A 19,132-nucleotide genomic window follows, 5' to 3' on the forward strand; every position below is an offset into this window, starting at 1 on the left:
AGGCTGATAAATTATTTGCTGCAGATAATGAAGCTGATCAGTGGAGGGGCTGGGATTTGAACCCAGTCTGTAGTGGGCAAACCACACCACTAGCTGCCCTTACTTGTAAGAGTTCAGAAGCTGGGATACTTGGCAACCTGAATCATAAACATAGAGACTCATAACCCCCCCCCAAGTCCTAATACCAAGTGGTTATTCCTCACCAGCAAGAGCAGTAGGCCCAACCCATCTCATCCTCTGACCCAGAAGCAAGGAAGATGAAACTGCTTACCTTGCTCAGCAGAAATACAAACCACCCTTGTCATATCTGGACGATTAGCCCTGCATTTGGGAAGCAAAAACAATGACTCTAGTTGGCTGTCAAGTGGAGTGTATTAAATTTCTGGCTCCTGAGACAGATCCCATTGATCTGTTTTACTTAGACTTAGTCTCTAGAGTTGACTTCATAACTTAAGTTTATGACTTTATCAAATGATGCAGAAAAACAACCCCAAAAGCTCAATGATTCTATTATGCACATTACAGAGTGCTGGATTCGTGGCAGGGCAGCCGACTACACAAACAGGGAATCCATCACCCTGATACCAGTGGCCTGATGCACAGTTCAGGCTCAGCTGTTCTAGAAGAGGCTGTGTCACACCTCGGAGAGACGGACGGCCGCTGGCCAAGCACACGTTAAAGCCACATCGATGGGGCTCCCAGTGCATGCCAAACACTGGGACCCACGGTGAACAGGGCAGAGATGGCCTGGGCCTTCAAGAGCTTGCTTTCCAGCAGGGGAGAAGGGCACAGGACAAGTAACCAAGTACACTCATGTGTAAATGCACCTTATGAGAAAGAATCTGAAATTACTGAATGTGAAGTAAAACTCTTGGCGGTGGGGGGAACTTAACATACTACAGGGCCTCTTCAGGAGGTGACATTTAGGCTGAGCCTGGATGGACAAGTAAAGACAAGGAAGTGGGGCTTCCCTGGTGGCTCAGTGATGAAGGGTCTGCCTGCCAATGCAAGGGACACAATTTGGGTTCGATCTCTGACCCAGGAAGATCCTACATGCCATGGGATGAACAGAGCCCGTGTACCACAACGATTGAGCCTGTGCTCTAGAGCCCAGAAGTCACAACTACTGAGCCCACAGGCTGCAAGACCCATGCTCCACAGTACGACAAGCCACTGCAATGAGATGCCCACACCCCACAATTCGAGCATGGCCCCTGCTCATCACAACTAGAGAGAAAGCTGGTGTGCCGTGGCGAGGACCCAGTGCAGCCAGAAATGGATAAATAAACAAATCTTCTATATGAAAGATGACGGAGCAGTGTTCTGGACATGTGGAAGAGTATGAACAGAAGCTGTGATGCAAAAGACAAACCTAAGAGCAGCATGAAGAGCTGGGGAGCAGGGTAGGGATCGGCAGAAAACAGACGTGAAATGAATGACCCATCAGTTCAGTTCAGTTGCTCGGTCGTGACCAACTCTTTGCGACCCCACGGACTGCAGCACGCCAGGCCTCCCTGTCCATCACCAACTCCTGGAGTTTACTCAGACTCATGTCCCTTGAGTCGGTGATGCCATCCAGCCATCTCATCCTCTGTCGTCCCCTTCTCCTCCCGTCTTCAATCTTTCCCAGCATCAGGGTCTTTTCCAATGAGTCAGCTCTTCGCATCAGGTGGCCAGAGTATTGGAGTTTCAGCTTCAGCATCAGTCCTTCCAATGAGTATTCAGGACTGACTTCCTTTAGGATGGACTGGTTGGATCTCCTTGCAGTTCAAGGGACTCTCAAGAGTCTTCTCCAACACCACAGTTCAAAAGCATCAATTCTTCGGTGCTTAGCTTTCTTTATAGAACAACTCTCACATCCATACATGACTACCGGAAAAACCATAGCTCTGACTAGATGGACCTTTGTTGGCAAAGTAACACCTCTGTGTATTTCTCTAAAAGTTGAAAGAAGAGCAAGATTATTCTGGGCTCCACTGGTCCAGGAAGGAAACAAGAACTATAGAGACAGACTCCACAGAAGCTGAGATCACAACACAGCAACCAGTTCAAGAGATACGCACAGAGAGAGAATGAAGTTGGCCGGGCTTTCCCATAAACGGTCTCTGTTCCATCCTGGGGTGGCGGTGGTGGTGTAGTCGCCAAGTCACATCCAACTCTTGTGACTCCACTGACTGTAGCCCTCCCAGCTCCTCTTATCCATGGGATTCCATCCTGAGTCCTGGCCAAATCTACTGTCCAGTCCTGTGTCTGAGGGAAACCCCTGAATCCTCCAAATAAATCCCTGCCTTTGCCCAAAGACAGTGGATGTAGGTTTTCATTCATCCCACCCAGTGATCCTAGGATTCTGGGGGCATTCAGTCTAGAAAATTTGACCATCTCCAATTTAACACACAATTATCAAGCATGTATTCTGTGTTCTGCAGAGTGAAGCAAAGATGAATGAGAGTCAGTTCTTGTCTCAGAAAACTCTGACATGCAGTAGGGAGATGGTCATAAAGGCAACTTTCGCAGGTCAGGCTCATGGAAGAAGGTGACAGGGGGAAAAAAAAATCCACAACAATCCAAAAGAGGGCTAGTTATTTAAACTAAGAGAATCAATGATGGCTTCACAGGAAAGGAAGCATAAAAAATCGTTGACCCTCATCTGTCTGCAAACATCATTGTGTTGTTATCATTTTACCAGATTCAAGAAAATTCCTTAAAAATTAGTAGCCAGCCCAATGGCAGGCAGAAATAAAAATAATAATAATAAAGCCGACAATGGTTTGTTTGGGGGAATGGAAAGTGTATCCAACAACCCAGCAAAACACATAAACCTCATTAAGGCAAATCCTCTAAGCCAGATAAAGAAAGGAAAGAACAAGAGTCACAGGCTATTAACTGGCTACAGACATCTGCTTTCAGATTAAGAAAGAGGTGGCCAAACCACCTAAGTGCCATTGTTCCAGCCCAAAGACCCTATCTGAGGCTTTCAGGTGGGGGTGATTTTCAAGAGTGCAAAACTGGCTGCTGAAAATCAATGAAAATGGAATTGCATGAAAATGGGGCCTCTTTACAAATAGATGCAACAGAAAAAAAAATACCAAAATTTCCTGCAACACACAGGATACATACAATTCTTTTGGACCATGCATGTGCATTCTAGGAAAATGAGGAGTGAATTTCTTCCACCTTCCTAATGGAGAAGCTACTGACTGCCACCTGCACTAAGAGAGGAGACAGGCATTTCATGGCAAATGTAATGATTACCTAATTGTTCCCAGGGATGGGGAAGAATTGGCAATTACCTACCCCAGAAGACTTATGTTCAGCAATTACATGTTTGCATGCTCTCTGTAAAAATGCAGCATCCAAGTCAATAAATTGGTGGAGTGCATTATACAGCACAGTGCATCATTCACCTAGAACTGCACAGCCAAAGAAGCAGAGCAGATGGCAAGTGAGAAAGAAATATTGATCACCATGAATAATTTTTACTAAAAAAGCATATAAAAACTGGATTTTAAAATATTTCAAAATAATTTATTCACTGTGGTCTCACTGTTTTACATTTCTGTTTATAAATATTTACAATGCACTACCTTCATAAAATAATTATTATTCAGTGTTCACAGTAAAGGGAACGGCATCAGAGACTGACTGTGAGGATGCCTCTACTAATCTGTGTGACAATATTTTAATTTTGCATTAATTTTCAACTCTTCCCAGTTAAACATACACGGCTTTATTTGCTCTCTGTTTCAGGTGATATTTATAGACAAACAACATACATCACGTTACCAGTTTTTATTTGTAGTAATTCATTGATATGAGGGACAGACTTGAAGTTAATATTAATGTGGAATACTAACAGATTTTCAACCCAACTTCCTATTTACCTTAAACAAGTTAACAGAATAAAGGAAGCAAATCATAGAAATGGCAATGACACAAAGCAATTTCATTAATCAATGTTAGAAGGAGTGACAGATGCATTGAGGTACTATTCTAGGGGGCCTTCCCAGGTGGTACTGGTGGTAAAGAACCCACCTGCCAACGTAGGAGGTGCAAGAGACAACAGTTTGATTCCTGGGTTGGGAAGATCCTCTGGAGGATGACATGGCAACCCACTTCAGTGTTCTTGCCTAGAGAATCCCATGTACAAAGCCTGATGGGCTACGGTCCATGAAGTTGCAGAGCCGTACACAACCGAAGTGACTTAGAACTCACTCGCTCACTATTCCAGGACAAAGAAAGACAGCTAAAGAGCCAATAACTAAAACCCCCTCCTGGGTGTCACATAATTAGTCTGGTCAGAATTGTCTCCATGTCCTGAGATGCCTCTGAAGATAAAGGCAGGCCTTCCTCCTCTTCCAATGGTGACAAAAAGCTCAACATATGGATGTGGAAGTCTTTCTTAGAATATTCTTTCATTTTAACAGACCAGTAACAGTCCTTTGTGCCACACTACATCATCCTTAGGTTATTTCATTCTCCTACATTTCATCTCTAGATTTAGGGCCTGATGCATCCATTGAGTTGAATATTCAACTCATTTTTAGAATAGAAACTGGTAAATGACCAGCCTTTTTAGATCACTTGAATTAACTAGACTATGATCTACTGGATCCTCATTAACTATTTCTTCAATAAGTAGCAACACTGAAAGACACAGATGGTAAGTCGAATCAAACGTTTCAGCAAGAAGGTCCTGAGTTCATTCTGCATATAGCTGCACTATCAGTATCAAACCTTGTCTCTTCTCTTTCTTTCCCTTTGGAACAAATGTCTGAGCACATGGTGAGCACGTATGTTGATGTGTACTTGTATGAGAGCTGGGTGCCATGAGGATAGAAGCAATGTAAATAATTAATTGAACAAAAATTAAACATAATTCCTCATGGCACTGTTGGGCGGATGGTGATCACATGTCTGTTAGAAATAAAGACATACAAGATAACTGTAAGGCAAAAAATTCAATTTTTTAATAAATACATTTCATTCAATTCATATACTCTTTCATTTCACAGGTTAAACTAAGAGAGGGTATTTATTCCTTTCCAAAGAAATAATGAACTTGGCAACTCTGTCTCAGAAACTGAAATTCTGCTCTTTAATGAGCATAACATATTATGTTGTGTTACCTATTTTAGGAGTGAAGAAAAAAACAAGAATTCTGGGATATTCCACAGTGACACGAAGCAAAACATATTCATCTTCAGACAATACTAACATCAGCTATTATTAAAGGAGAACTTTCTCAAGCACATTTGTATATACACACAGATGTGTGTGTGCCTGAAAATGCTATTATTTCAGTAGAACTGAAACATAATACATATCTTGAATTCCCCAGAGTAACACAGTATGATAACAGGTACATTTCCCCACCAAAGTAAATTTAAGACAAGGATATTTTTAATAATGGGTAACTGTAGGGGAATCAGACATTTAGTCATAATTGAGCAGGCAGGCTTCTAGCCAGATACATTTATTGTTCAAGTGCAAAACATACATATAAATAGATTTAAACTATAGTTATACTTTTCAGCCATCTTCTTCCTGGTGCCTAATTCACATGCATATACGTAGATGTTCATAAATTTTTCCTAAATCCAAAATGAGACAGCATAGTATTACAGGTTATAAATATTATTTTAACATTAAAAACAATCTGAACATTACCATCATCATTAGCTAATGGTTTTCATCTTCCTCTGGGACAATGAGAACATTAAAATTCAATTTATACAACATTTACTTCTCATAAAAAAATGGTCATTAACACTTTCTAGTTAAAAACATCTAACAGCCTACTGAGTCACAAACAATAAAGACTGGCTCTCAGTGATAAAGATTTGAAAAAGATGGAACTAGAAAAAAAATAACAATAATAAACTTCAATGATATGACACATATACATAGGTCCAGAACAGTCAGTAATTCTTATCCATCATGTTTTCAGCCTAAACTACAGCTTATATCTAAGATCTAGGATGGGGGTTAATGTTAGATTAACTGCTGGGAGATGTCATTACGCATGGTCATTAAATTGAAGTAATACTCTATGATTATAACAGTGTATCACAAGTTGATTCGATCAGACCATTATGAGGGCAGTTTCCCAGGATATGTTGGTGTTGTTCAATCAAACTCTGACACATGCATCCCTTTTTACTGGAATTGATTTCTCTTCACCATCTCCTTCCCCATCTGATTTGTTAAGCTCTTGGCCCCACACCTCATTGAGATGTCCTTCCCTGTACATCCCCTGATCCTTCTACTTTATGCAGCAGAATTCCCATCATTTCACACCACAAAATATTTCCAGTGGACCTCTGCTATATCTGAGCTCAAGAAAGAATAATGGGTATAGTTTGGGATTTCATAAGGGATAAAGGGAAGTATCTTATGAGTGTCAGCCTCTGACAAATCTTCCATCTTAAAATTCTCCCCCTTGCCTCTCTTGAGTCTGGGCTCCCCCCTCCAATCTTGCCTGCCAAACAGTGCCATTTTTCAGGGTTGCAAGAAATGTCTCTCGCATGAATCTCTCGCAGGTCCCTATTGCTTACTTCATTAAATAGAAAAGCTCTACGAGCCAACCCTGCTTTTATCTATCATTTTACCTTACACAGTACATCTCTGTGATGGGAGCAGATGGTATTCAGAGCTTTTCCCAGTCCTGAGAGTCAGGGACTCTAGGATCGATTCAACACCCTGCCTGCTCGGACTACTCCGTCCACACTACCATCACCTGTAAATAAACGTGCCCAAATCTGACACTGGACAAATGTATAACAACACGCATCCATCATTACAGCAGTATACAGAATGTGTTCACTGCCCTAAAAATCCTCTCTGCCCTGGGACCTCCGTGGTGGTCCACCAGGCTAATACCCCGTGCTCCCAATAAAGGGAAGTCAGGTTTTATCCCTGGTGATGGAACTAGATCCCACATGTTGCAGCTAAGAGTTCACATGCCACCACTAAATGGCAAAGATTCCGCCTACCACCACTAAGACCCGGCATAGCCAAATAAACACATTTAAAAAGATTCTCTGTGGTCCGACGATTCATCTATACCCCAACCACTAAGCCCTGGTAACCACTAGTCTATCATTTTACTGTTTGTATAGTTGTGTCTTTTCCAGAATGTTATATAGCTGGAATCATGTAGTATGTAGCCTTTTCAAGTGAAGCCCAGGTTTTTAATTGCCAAAGAACAAAGTCAACAAGAACAAGCCTCTCCATCCCTTTGGCCTGAATCCCTACACCAGTATCTCTTTTCCTTCTGTTTTTGCTCCTCTCAAGCAAACCTTGACCATCAGCAGCGGAACAACAATGTACAGTGTTAGGAGAACGAGCAAAATGCTCTGGCTTGATGCGAAGTGAGAGAAGTCATCTAAGCTGAGCCTTGACGTTGAGTTAGACTCTAACCAGGTGACAGTGGAGACGCAAGGCTGGAAGGAGGGAAAAGACCTTCACCAGACTTAGAGGGCGATGAAAGGCTCCCAGGGGAAACTGTGTACCCGAGGTAGGGCAAGGGAGGCGGCAGGGTGATGTCGCAGAGAAAACCCACTGCTGGAATGGATCCTCGGAAGGAAGGAAAAATCACTTGAAAGGTTGTCGACACAGGAGTCGTGTGGTCATAGTTTCACTTTTAACAGTTGCTCCAGATTCCTGTGCATTCCCAGGACACAAAACTGCCAAAAGTCCTCCTGTATTGCTCAAAGCAAAACTGCCACAAAAACTTTAAAATCCTGACTGATAGGTCAAGTGCCAAGGTGGGCCCATGAGGTCAGTAGTGGTCTCCTCGGCTCCTGGGGTTACCATTCTCCCTAATGCTGCCAAGCATGACCTGTGTCCACTTCGGAGATCCAAGGCATGGCAGCATTCTAACTCCGGCATTTTTGGTTTGGGCTTGAGCTATATGTTAATACCAGTCATGGAACAGATCAGCAACCCCATCAGCAACAGAGTAACGACCTTCGGCATTTCCTACAAAACCATTAGTAACTCTACTGTTGCCAAGAAGAAATCCTTGCACCTTCCCCTGTGAACACTGTGTGAAGACTGCCTTACAGCCAGACACTGCATATACACAGGAATATTCGGGGTCCTCTCTGGAAGACCAAAGAGGATAGACGGGAATACATCCTGCTGCCAATGGTCCAGATCTACCCATGTGAAGAACTCCTACCACCACACAAAGATGAAGAGTGTTTCTGAAAAGGCTGCCTGAAGAAAAATACAGCCGTGATGTGAAGTCTACAGCACCAGTGAAAGAACTGATTTCCAAAAGAGCACAAAGATACAGTTGATAGAGGCTAAAGAAATGGGAATACAAAGCCAATTTTGAAGAGCTAGGATTATTACAAAACCAAGACCATGAGAAGCTTCAGCTTGAAGGGCTTCCCTAGTCTACTAGGAAACAACAATGCCCTTCCTCAACAGTGACAGAAAAGGGCTCATAGAAAACACTGGACAGATTGGATTAGAAGTGATTGGCACTTTTAATTCTAGTGTCTAGGAGAAAGAGTTCAACTGGGAGGAAAGAAAATTTTTTTCTAATAGAAAAGTTAAGATGAGAACTAGCTGAAAAAGAAACAGTCCTAAATTCTGCATGGGTGTGCATGAAAACCTAGCAATGATTACTGGGACAATCCATGACCTCTTCTACTACTGAAGAAAATTAGTTTTTATCCGGATCTAAGTTCCTGCAAGTTTCACAAAACTAGTGCATTGGAAGGGAAAAATGATATGGTTTGGAGACTCCTGGGTTCACCTACACCAGAACTCCTTGTCTATACCACAAGACAAAGAATTATTGCAAAGTCCCCATTGTTTATCTCAGGACATGGTATTTATTAACATGAAAATGTTTATGAATATAGCATGTCATGTATCACCTGAGCTCTCTTTCCAATTTTGATTCCTAATATTAACAATAAAGAATAGCATTGAAACATGTATATTATCAGGTGTAAAACAGATCACCAGCCCAGGTTGGATGCATGAGACAAGTGCTCAGGGCTGGTGCACTGGGAAGACCCAGAGGGATGGGATGGGGAGGGAAGCGGGACGTGGGATTGGGATGGGGAACACATGTAAATCCATGGCTGATTCATGTCAATGTATGGCAAAAACCACTACAATACTGTAAAGTAACTAGCCTTCAACTAATAAAAATAAATGGAAAAAAAAAAAAAAACCTAAAGACCTAAAAATACCCAATCTCACATTTACACTGGCAAGCATAAATGTGGTGAAATAACTGCAAGGATTGAATCAGCCAGTTCAGGTACACATCAAGATTTCCCAAGTGAATGAAGATTTTTTCATCCAATTAGTAGGAGCACAGGAAAGCAAATGTAATCAGTTCCAGATACAAACATACAAAAAATAATGCAGAGTTGATGATTTTTTTGAAAATATTACTAAAAAACCATTTAAAGCAAGATTGCTGCTCCTAAACTTCTTCTTGGGGCTTTAGTCTGAAAAGAAATACCAACGATTACAAACCCTCTCGAACCTACCATTGATATATTTTCTTTCCATATTCACTTCAACAAGTATCTACTATCTGGAAAAAAATAACAAGATACAACTTCTGCAAGACTGGAATACCCCTAAAACTCCCACAGTGAGGAATAGGAAAAAATACAATTGGAGGCATCCTCCTCATAACAGAGCTGAAAGCACAAGGGCAGGGCATAGCAGGAAACAAGATTACAGTAATCTGGAAATAGAAGAGAGGTGGGAGCAAAACGAAGGTCAGGAAGGAGAGAACGATTTCGTGCCAAGGTGGGGACCACATAACGGAGCAGGTTCAGACAAAACTCTGTAATCCAGGTGAAGCAATTTGAGACTTTATCCTACTGACCATGCAAAGTCATTCAGGGAATCCTTAGAGGCCGGGACCTGATCACCTTTGCAAACTTTACCAGATGGTTTCAGAAATTCAGGGCAGTGGCTAAAACCCAAAGGCTTAGGAAGAAGAAATGTCCTGACCTTCTCTGTCTGAACTGCCATTTGTCACCAGTGGAAACTTAGCTCCATAACCTCTCTCCATTGCAAATTCCTCGTTTTCGACTCTTTGTGACCCCATGGACTATACAGTCCTTGGAATTCTCCAGGCCAGAACACTGGAGTGGGTAGCCGTTCCCTTCTCCAGGGGATCTTCCCAACCCAGGGATCGAACCCAGGCAGATTCTTTGCATCACATTGCAGGCAACTTCTTTACCAGCTGAGGCACCAGGGAAGCTCATATGTACCATTAGGAAAAACTGATTTCCAGGCAGGGTGAGCTGAGCATAAAATAAGATACTCCAGGCTCTTGGGAAGCAAGAGGCACCAGGTTCAAGTTACTCAAAGCCTCACCTGAACTATGGTTTCTCCCCCTCAAAGATATCCATCCCTAATTCCCCTCCACAGACTTGATTTCTGATGCTCCTATCCTTATCAGCCTGTATCAGACCCTTCATATTTGTACATTCCTCAAAAAATAAACAGCTACAGAAGTCTCATTCTTTTACCATCAACAAAAAAAAACTGTCTTCTTTTTATTCTTCCACAGGCTCATTTAAATCTGATTCTTTTCTCAGTTATAAAAAGCCCCCTATCACACTCATTCTGTTGCTGCTGTTAAGTCCTTGCATCAGACTCTTAAACAGAAAAGATCATTTGGGGGGAAAATCGGGTCATTGGTGACACCCTTTGGACATTCCCATTAAAAACCACCACATGTTAATGCCCCAAGGCATGATTTTGCTTATATATTTCAGGAACTACCTTTGCATCTTCTTTGGAGTGTTAGCAAGTTGAGCTCCCTTACTGAAAGTGAAGAAGAAATGCCTTTCTCTTTCCCTGACAGCTATATTCCCACTGTGACAAAGATAATCATAGACATTAACTGTGGTAACAAGCTATTAGATCATCAACTTGGTTCTTCTTCCAAGGCAGGCAAAGTATCTAAAATAACACAGTATCATGACTGCCTCCTCAAAGGTAAATACATTAACTCTCACTCCCAATTAACAAAGGGGCTCTTTACACACTTAGGCTAAATCCCTCTGTGCTGTATAAAATACTTGAGGTATCCGATGTCAGCCTCCTCTTTGGCAGCGTTCAACCCTCCCTCCATCCTTTCTTTCCTTGTCTCTAATACACCCCATCTCCTGTTTCCTTGATTACTTTGGCCACTTGAGAAGCAGTCAATCCCTCTGCCCTTTACTGTATCTATAGCAACCACCACTCCATATCTGGAGAACATACTCCATTCCTGCCTCTTCCAACAACAGCATGAAAATGTAATAAGCTCTACAAAGAAAAGGATTTAGGGGAGTTTTGTGCAACACTAGACTCCGGGCACCTAGAATGATGCCTGGCCATGATAGGTACCCAATAAGTGTGTGTTGAAAGGATGAGGGAATGAATGAATGATCAGACTGCAGTTTCTTTTTTGATTCCCTACAAAATGGCTGGTGTTCATATGCAGCCTGCATCAATTCCTGTCCTTCTGATGACACACTCAGATTTCCTTTTGGGCAACTATCTCCTTAATCCATGCTCAGTTTTTCTCAAAAAAGGCAACCAAAGTCTTGATGTCCTCTGAAAAAGCAGGCAGACAGATATCCAAAGCTAATAACTAGACACATCCCTCTAGATGTAGGAGTCCACAGATGAGACCTTCGCAGGAAACACCAGAGAAACAAGTTCCTGTGACACTGCTATTGCAAGCCGTTAGGATGATTTAAGTCTATGGAGGCCAGGGGCCACCACAAGGAAAGCCACTCCAGGAGAGGCAAAAAGACCCATTCAAGCTGAATGAGTCTCAACCCACTCAGACCCAGTCCCGAACGTTCCAGTTACTTTAGTCAATACATGCCATTTTTGCTCCAGTGAAGTATGTCCTGGATTTTCTGTTACACACTCCTGCACAAGTCCAAAAGGATACATGTACCTCCTCTCACCTTCATCTGGGCCATCCCAAATCTGCAGATTCTCTAAATATCACCCAAATTCCTTCACTAAGAACCTCTTTGCACTTGATCTCAATCTCTCATCCTCCACTGCCCCGGCATTGTTGATGAGAACCCTCCCACTCAAATCAATCCATCCCCGGTATCCTGTATATTTTATCTGTAATTCCTCACAAACAAATCAAGAACTGTCCACTCTGTGCTGTGAGGCAGTTTTGGAAATGGTTGTGAATTTTTAAACAATCATTCTATATGCTTTGAAGAGATGTTCATTACACAGGCCAGCTGCAAAACTGATCTTTAGTTTGCAATAGTTTATCTCCTTCTACAGGCCCACAAATTAGCAGGGGATCAAAACCCCGATTGCTGACATAATTAAGCTGGACTAATTATCACCACTAATAAAAGCACTATCATCCCAGTCAGCCCACTTTGCTGATTTTTTAAAAAAGAAACCTAGGCCTTGTCTTTAAAGGACTAAATCTCTGCTGGAAACCTCTGAAACCCTGCCTGACTTCACCAGAGCACACCTCCCCCCAAAAGAGATTTTTAGATGAATACTCTTTCCTTTATTAGAAGCTGTCATTTCTCATCATACCATGTCTAAATTTGCTCAAATGTTTTCACTCATTTTCAATAATTTGGTAGAAATGTTCTAGAAGAGATGAGGTACCGAAAGGCACTCAACCTCAGAAAGCTTGTGTCCTACATATTTCGTGCGCTTGGAAAGGTCTTCCAGAGTTGAAAGTAAACAGATGTCTGCACGTCTCTGCAACAGGAGACAGCAGTGCCAAAACAGCACGCGGATGCAGAAAGCGATACTAATTACTAAGCAAGGTATTTTTGGCCTCTCACTTATAAAATCGAGACAGAGCTAAATGCATGGCAATGGAATATACCTGTACTTGTCTTAGTTGCAGATAAATATCCCATCTGGATAAAAATGCACAGATATCCCTGCAATAGGGAGATGTCTGGAGATAGAAGTAGACTCCTTGTAAAACAGATCCCCAAAAAGTGTGGGCTTGGGGCCTGACACTCTCCCTTCATTCTTTTTAATTATAACCAAGATCCGTATGAAATCATTTCTAAATTAAATCTTGCTCGCTCCCTATGTGAAATCCTTTTCTATTCCCTACTCCAAACCTCTGAGGCAGAGCCGGAATTAACATTTTTATTTATCACATGAAAAACTGTATTTTGTGTCTCAGCTCCAGCCAGTTGGGAACTGACTCAGAGCACAGCCTTGATGATACACCTGACAGACTGACAATCTCAAACGTGTTATCTCCTATGATTCCGTTTACTGATACTGAGGGTGCAGCTGACTTTGGAACTGGAGGAAGCAGACACAAAATACTAACCCTCCGCTGTGTCTTAAAAACCTTCCAGTAAAATGAGTTCCTAATTTGGTACTGTCTGAATATTCAGTAACCGAATCACAAGTCCAATGTTCTAAGTAATACTTTATTGGTTGGGTACCTGGGGTGAGAGAAGAGTACAAATAGTTATGAATGACTCCATCAAAAAACCTGGCAAGACAGATGAAAGACCATTTCAACGGTGATGTTTATTAAGTGCAGAGCTTGGGCAAGCCACATCATGCTTCTGTGTTTCATTTCCTTCATCTCTGAGACAGAATCGGGGATCATGTCTACCTACTGATGAGACTAGCCTTATGGGTGCTGTCAGTGTTAATTCTACATTCAGAGTTCTCAGGACAGCGCCTGGGTAAACATTAGGGGCTTCACAAACAAAAACTCTTGCAAACTTTATTAATTTAGCAACTCTACTTGAATAGAGAAAATAAATGGAACTTCCCTGGTGGTCCAGTGACTAAGACTCTGCGTTCCCAACACAGGCAGCAGAAGTTTGATCCCTGGTCAGGGACCTAGATCCCACAGGCTGCAAGTAAGAGTTCACATACCACGAGGAAGACTGAGTGTCCTGACTGTTACAACTAATATAAAGATTCCGCATGGTGCAACTAAGACCCAGCACAGTCAAATAAATAAATACATATAAATAAATAAATATTTTTACAAGTAAGTAAATGTATGCTTATCATATATCATCATAGTTTCCCAGAGAAACATGTAGATGAACCCTTTGTGGTTCAGGTCAGTTTCCACAATTGCCCCGATGTGCCTCAATTTAAAGTTTTCTTCCAAGGGCCTTCCCCATCAGCGGGATCAGGTAAGTCATCAGATGTTTGTGAAAGAATACAGGAGTTCCTACTAAACCAGAATGTTTCCAGTACTTTGCTTACAGCTTGTCAGCCAAGACTGTACGCCTTGAAACATGTACTGACAGTCCGTTTAATGGTCACAAAGTCAGCTCTGCCCTTTGCCGTCCACTGCCGGGATGTTTCACAGACAAGGAAGGTGAATTAAAGAAGAAAGGGAAACACACCCCTAAATGTAATGACTTTTTTTCCTCAGTCTACTCACTTCTGTAGGATAGAACTCAGGGAGCACTTTACAAAACAGCTTTAACACCATAAGGATTCCAGCAGGGGGTGGAGGAATTGGGGTGTGGAGGGGGGACAACAGTTGGCCATCTTATCTGGGTCCCCAAAAGTTTTCATTCAGTAGCTAAATTCACACAGATAAATGCAACATCATGCAAGTAAAAACTATTTAAACCAGATCCAACCTGTTACTGGATTTAAACCAGATCCAGTCTATGACATTTCACATGAACACACTGAAAAACAATTTTTTCAGGATTATACTTGGGCAATATAGAGCCTGACAACTATCCCAGTCATTTCCCCTGATGAATTCAAAGGCTGGACAGACAACTGACCACTGTGTGTCTGACCCTTTGGAAAAGGGAGAGTCAGTCTGTGAAAAAGTCACAGAGTTCTTCAAACTGAGAGGAACTTCAATTCACCTAATCTAGTCTCCAGACTTCGCCTGCAGCCAGGCGACCATGAGCTCTGAGACCAGGGTGAAAGGAAAAGATGCTGCTGCTGAAGCACTGTGTTCATCCAGCACAGAATTCCATTTACGCACCATGAGGAATCACTTCTGCCAATCCTACTTACAGGGGGTCGGTCATCATTTGTTCAAGATGCACCCCCATGACAGGATCACTAGTACATGAAAAGTGTGAATCATGAAACTCAGCAGCTGTCAAGCAGGGGTGTTTCTATTCTCCAGGGGACATTTGGACAATGTCTGGAGAGATGTGACTGTCACAACTGGGAGGTGATACTACTGGCAAGTGGGTAGAGGCCAAGGGTGTTGTGAAACGTCCTACAAAGCACAGGACAGAAGCCACAAAATGTCAGTAATGCTCAGGTGAAACTCAGCTATTACCAATGAAATATGATGTTTTGTTTGCTGCTGTATTCCAGACATACAGCCATTGATCAATGTATTAAATGTGAACAAGGGGGAAATATACTGCATAATCGCACCTTTGAGACCGCCCCCCAAAACTCTTACTTCTTGGTTTTCTCTATTTTCCACTTTTGGTGACTGGTGATCATTTCCACCCAATGAGCTAAATATCAGCTACCCAATCCTCTGAGAGTCTATGTCTTCTCATTTCATTCCGGCTTTGTTTAAGACGACCCACAAAGTGAGTGGTATGAAAAATTTCCAAGTATCCCATCAAGACAATGAAATATTTTAGGGCATGACGATGGTGGTGGCAAAGCAATGACACGATGAAAATATGCTTTATTAAGAATTTATTGGGGTTTCCCTGGTGGCTCAGTGGTAAAGAATCTGTCTGCCAATGAAGGAGACATCCTTTGCATCCCTGATCTGGGAGGATCCCACATGCTGCAGAGCAAATAGGGTCATGTGCCACAGCTATTGAGCCTGTCTGTGCTCTAGAGCCTGACAGCCACAACTACTGAGCCCGCATACTGCAGCTTCTGAAGTCTGCGCACCCTAGAGTCCACGCTCCGCAGCAAGGGCAGCCGCCACAATGAGAAGCTCATGTACTGCAACTAGAAAGTAACCCAGTTCATGCAACTAGCAAAAAGCCCACACAGCAAAGACCCAGCACGGCCATAAATAAACACAATTACAGTTTAAAAAATTATTAATTGCTTTGTGTTCCTTAGTATTGCCTTGTAACCCTACAAGGGAAGGACTGTAATATTGGGTTGGCCAAAAAGTTCGTTCAGGTCTTGTAAGATGGTTAGGAAAAATCTAAAAGAACTTTTTGGCCAACCCAATAGCACATATTTTTGTTAGCATTTTCAGGAAGCAGGCTTAGTACAATAAAATGATATGACCAAATGCCAAGTAGGATGTGGTTATTAGGCCAAAACCTGCCAAACCCCATCCCCAAATTCAGTTCTCTACATACCACAAATAATCATTTTTTAAAGATATCTACTTTTTTATATGGGGATTTTTCTGCAAATCTGGAATGTTAACATCAGAGGCAGGGGTGAAAACTTGAAACAAAAACACAATGACCTATACACATATGACCCACTGGGTTGCAAGGCAAAGACAACATTCTGCATCTGGTGAGCAGATCCACTCTCAGCCACATGACAAAAATCTGTGAGCACCAGTTTCCTCCTTCCAGTGATGAAGACTGCCCCTCTCCCGACTAGCAAACAATAGCCTTGAAACCTGAAATGTCTACTCCAAAGAGATTTCACTGTTTATTTCCCATCCTCATTTAGCTTTGGAAAGAAAGCTCGTCCTAACTTTTATGGAAAAAGTCACATTTCCATACCAAGGATTGTTGTTTTAAAAAACATAGTTAAAAAAAAGAGCCATAGTTAATAAAAAAGCAATGTTTTCTGGTTTATTTTTAACATTAAAATGAAAACTGACCATTTAAAAAAAAACTTATTTTTAATTGGAGGATAATTGTTTTCCATGACCATTTCTTTGGTTCAAGATGTGGGGGCAGAGTTTCTCTGGTGCAACAGAGACAAAAAATAACCTGTCTGACTCTTCTACTTTAGAGCTGTGTACATTCAGGCTCATTCACAATCTTCTCTGAGCCTTAATTCGTGTTCACCTCTTAAAAAACGTGAAATAATTATGTATTTCAAAGACTGGGTGGTTGAATGAGATAGTAGCATAAAGCAGACAATAACTATTAGTTGAACCTGATTTTTATCTACTAATAACATCTGCAAACTCAAAATGACCAAACTACTAACAACATCTGCAAAATCACAATGACCAAAATAACCATAAAGTGAACTTAAGAGGAGTGAAGACGGTCATGGCAAATACTAAACAGGATATGAAAAACACAGGTATTTCACTTCTTAGTCCTGCTACCTGGAAAACAACACTAAATGTGTGGTTACAAATAACCATTAGCTTTGTGGCCTCTTACTCAGAGCTCAGCAGGTAAAGATGGGGACCACAGCTAACATGGTAGCACATGTCCAGGGCAAGAGAAGAGTACCACCCTGGCTCTGACTCATTTTTCTCATGATGCAAAGTACTATGATTATTTCAGAAAATAAAGTAAAATCTGTTTTTACCTGTGGGATAACACATCAAACATTTATTTGAAAACAAAGTATTAACTAAAGTATGAGTCAAACTAAGAACCATATATGTCCAAGATGGACAATTTAGAAACTATTCTAAGAAAGAAAAAGAAAGGTGGGGGTGGGGGGAGTGGGGAATGATTGCTGGCTAAATTTAAGCAATCATTTCAGTACAAAGTGTCATTTTATGGCACCCCTAAATCACTAGCCTCTTTTTCTTCTATTTTTAAAATTATAAAGTTTTATTTTTCAGAATGAGGCTAAGCCCTTTATATAAACGACACATTAGGGAATTACCGGAAAATGGTTCCTACAGTCATAGTGGGTTGTCATCTTTGACCCACTCAACAGGTTTGAAGACTTTTCTTTTCCCATGTCATACACGATGAATGTACAGAACTGTCAATTAATTCGCTCACGTAGCACCAACGGCTGCTGTTGGGATTAGGATGCCAATCTGCACAACCTCAAGTGCAAAATTGCTTCCACTGGACCACATCTGTTTCACCACCATATACAGCAAATAGCATCTGCTGAATCCAGAGAACGCAGTTAAAAAAAAAAAAAGAATAAAATTTGGTCTCGTCTGGAGAAAAATGTATAATTATATCAATATAATAAAACTGGAAAGACTCACAAGATGTATATGAGGAAATGCCAAATCAGGTACAGTAACAATTAGGGCAAAAACCACCAATTGATCAGAATGACATCTCAGAACTGCTTTCAAAGTATTCTCAAAGGTTTGCAACCAGAAGTTTTGAAGTCCAGTGTCACTCAAATTTCACTCATTCATGTATGACCTTTCAGCTGGTGCCCTAACAAACTGCCACCTAACTTATTTACTTCCTCAGTGCACTGTATTTGCTCAGTTCTGTCCAGCTCTTTATGACCCCACAGACTGCAGCCCAGGCTCCTCTGTCCATGGGATTCTTCAGGCAAGAATACTGGAGTGGGTTGCCATGTCCTTCTCCAGGGGATCTTCCCGACCCAGTGATCGAACCTGCATCTCTTGCATCTTCTACACTGGCAGACGGATTCTTTACCACCATGCCACTTAGGGAAGCAGTATTTTCCTATAAAATGACTTGCATTATTTTAAAGCTACAGGGAGTACAGAGGAATTAAGCAACAAAACCACTTTAAAAACAAGTTGGTGATGAAGACAAGATGTGGACCCAGTCCAGATTTCATTCAATTCAAAAGGTCTCCAGCATTTTCCTTTGTTCTATCTCCACATCTATCATGTAGACACCAACCATAGGCACTGAGGTCAGCGGGAAGCACATGGAGCAGAAACTACAATTCTTCATTAAGCAGCAGGCTAGAGGTTGCTATTTAACATTTCAAAACGAACAATTATTATTCCTTAATAAAAGTCAGTATGACTTGGACCCTCGTCTTAAAGCAGAAGAAAGTTAAACAAACCTTTCAAAACATTTCATTATTAATAAAAACCTGTTTAATATTTATTATTAATATTAATAATAAAAACTGGAAGACCATGATTTCAGAAACAGAGTATAGATTACTTTCTCTAAAATGAAGTGCCTTATTTCTTTTACATGCCGAGAACTCAAAAAAATCATATAAAGTCTTAAGCAATTTCTGTGTATTTTGCCTGGCATTTTGCTCTGAGGCTAGATTAAGCAGTATACCTTCACACTGCAATTTCATTAAG

The 19,132-nt window shown here is 41.5% G+C and overlaps 1 protein-coding gene across 5 annotated transcripts in view; it reads right to left on the reverse strand.

Moving 5' to 3' along the window:
- Nucleotides 1-19,132, reverse strand: part of PTPRG (protein tyrosine phosphatase receptor type G) — a 759,790-nt gene that overhangs the window by 366,499 nt on the left and 374,159 nt on the right. The gene's annotated exons all lie outside the window — the stretch shown is intronic.

Source organism: Dama dama, chromosome 24 (assembly GCF_033118175.1).
Source record: "Dama dama isolate Ldn47 chromosome 24, ASM3311817v1, whole genome shotgun sequence".
Classification (NCBI taxonomy): domain Eukaryota; kingdom Metazoa; phylum Chordata; class Mammalia; order Artiodactyla; family Cervidae; genus Dama; species Dama dama.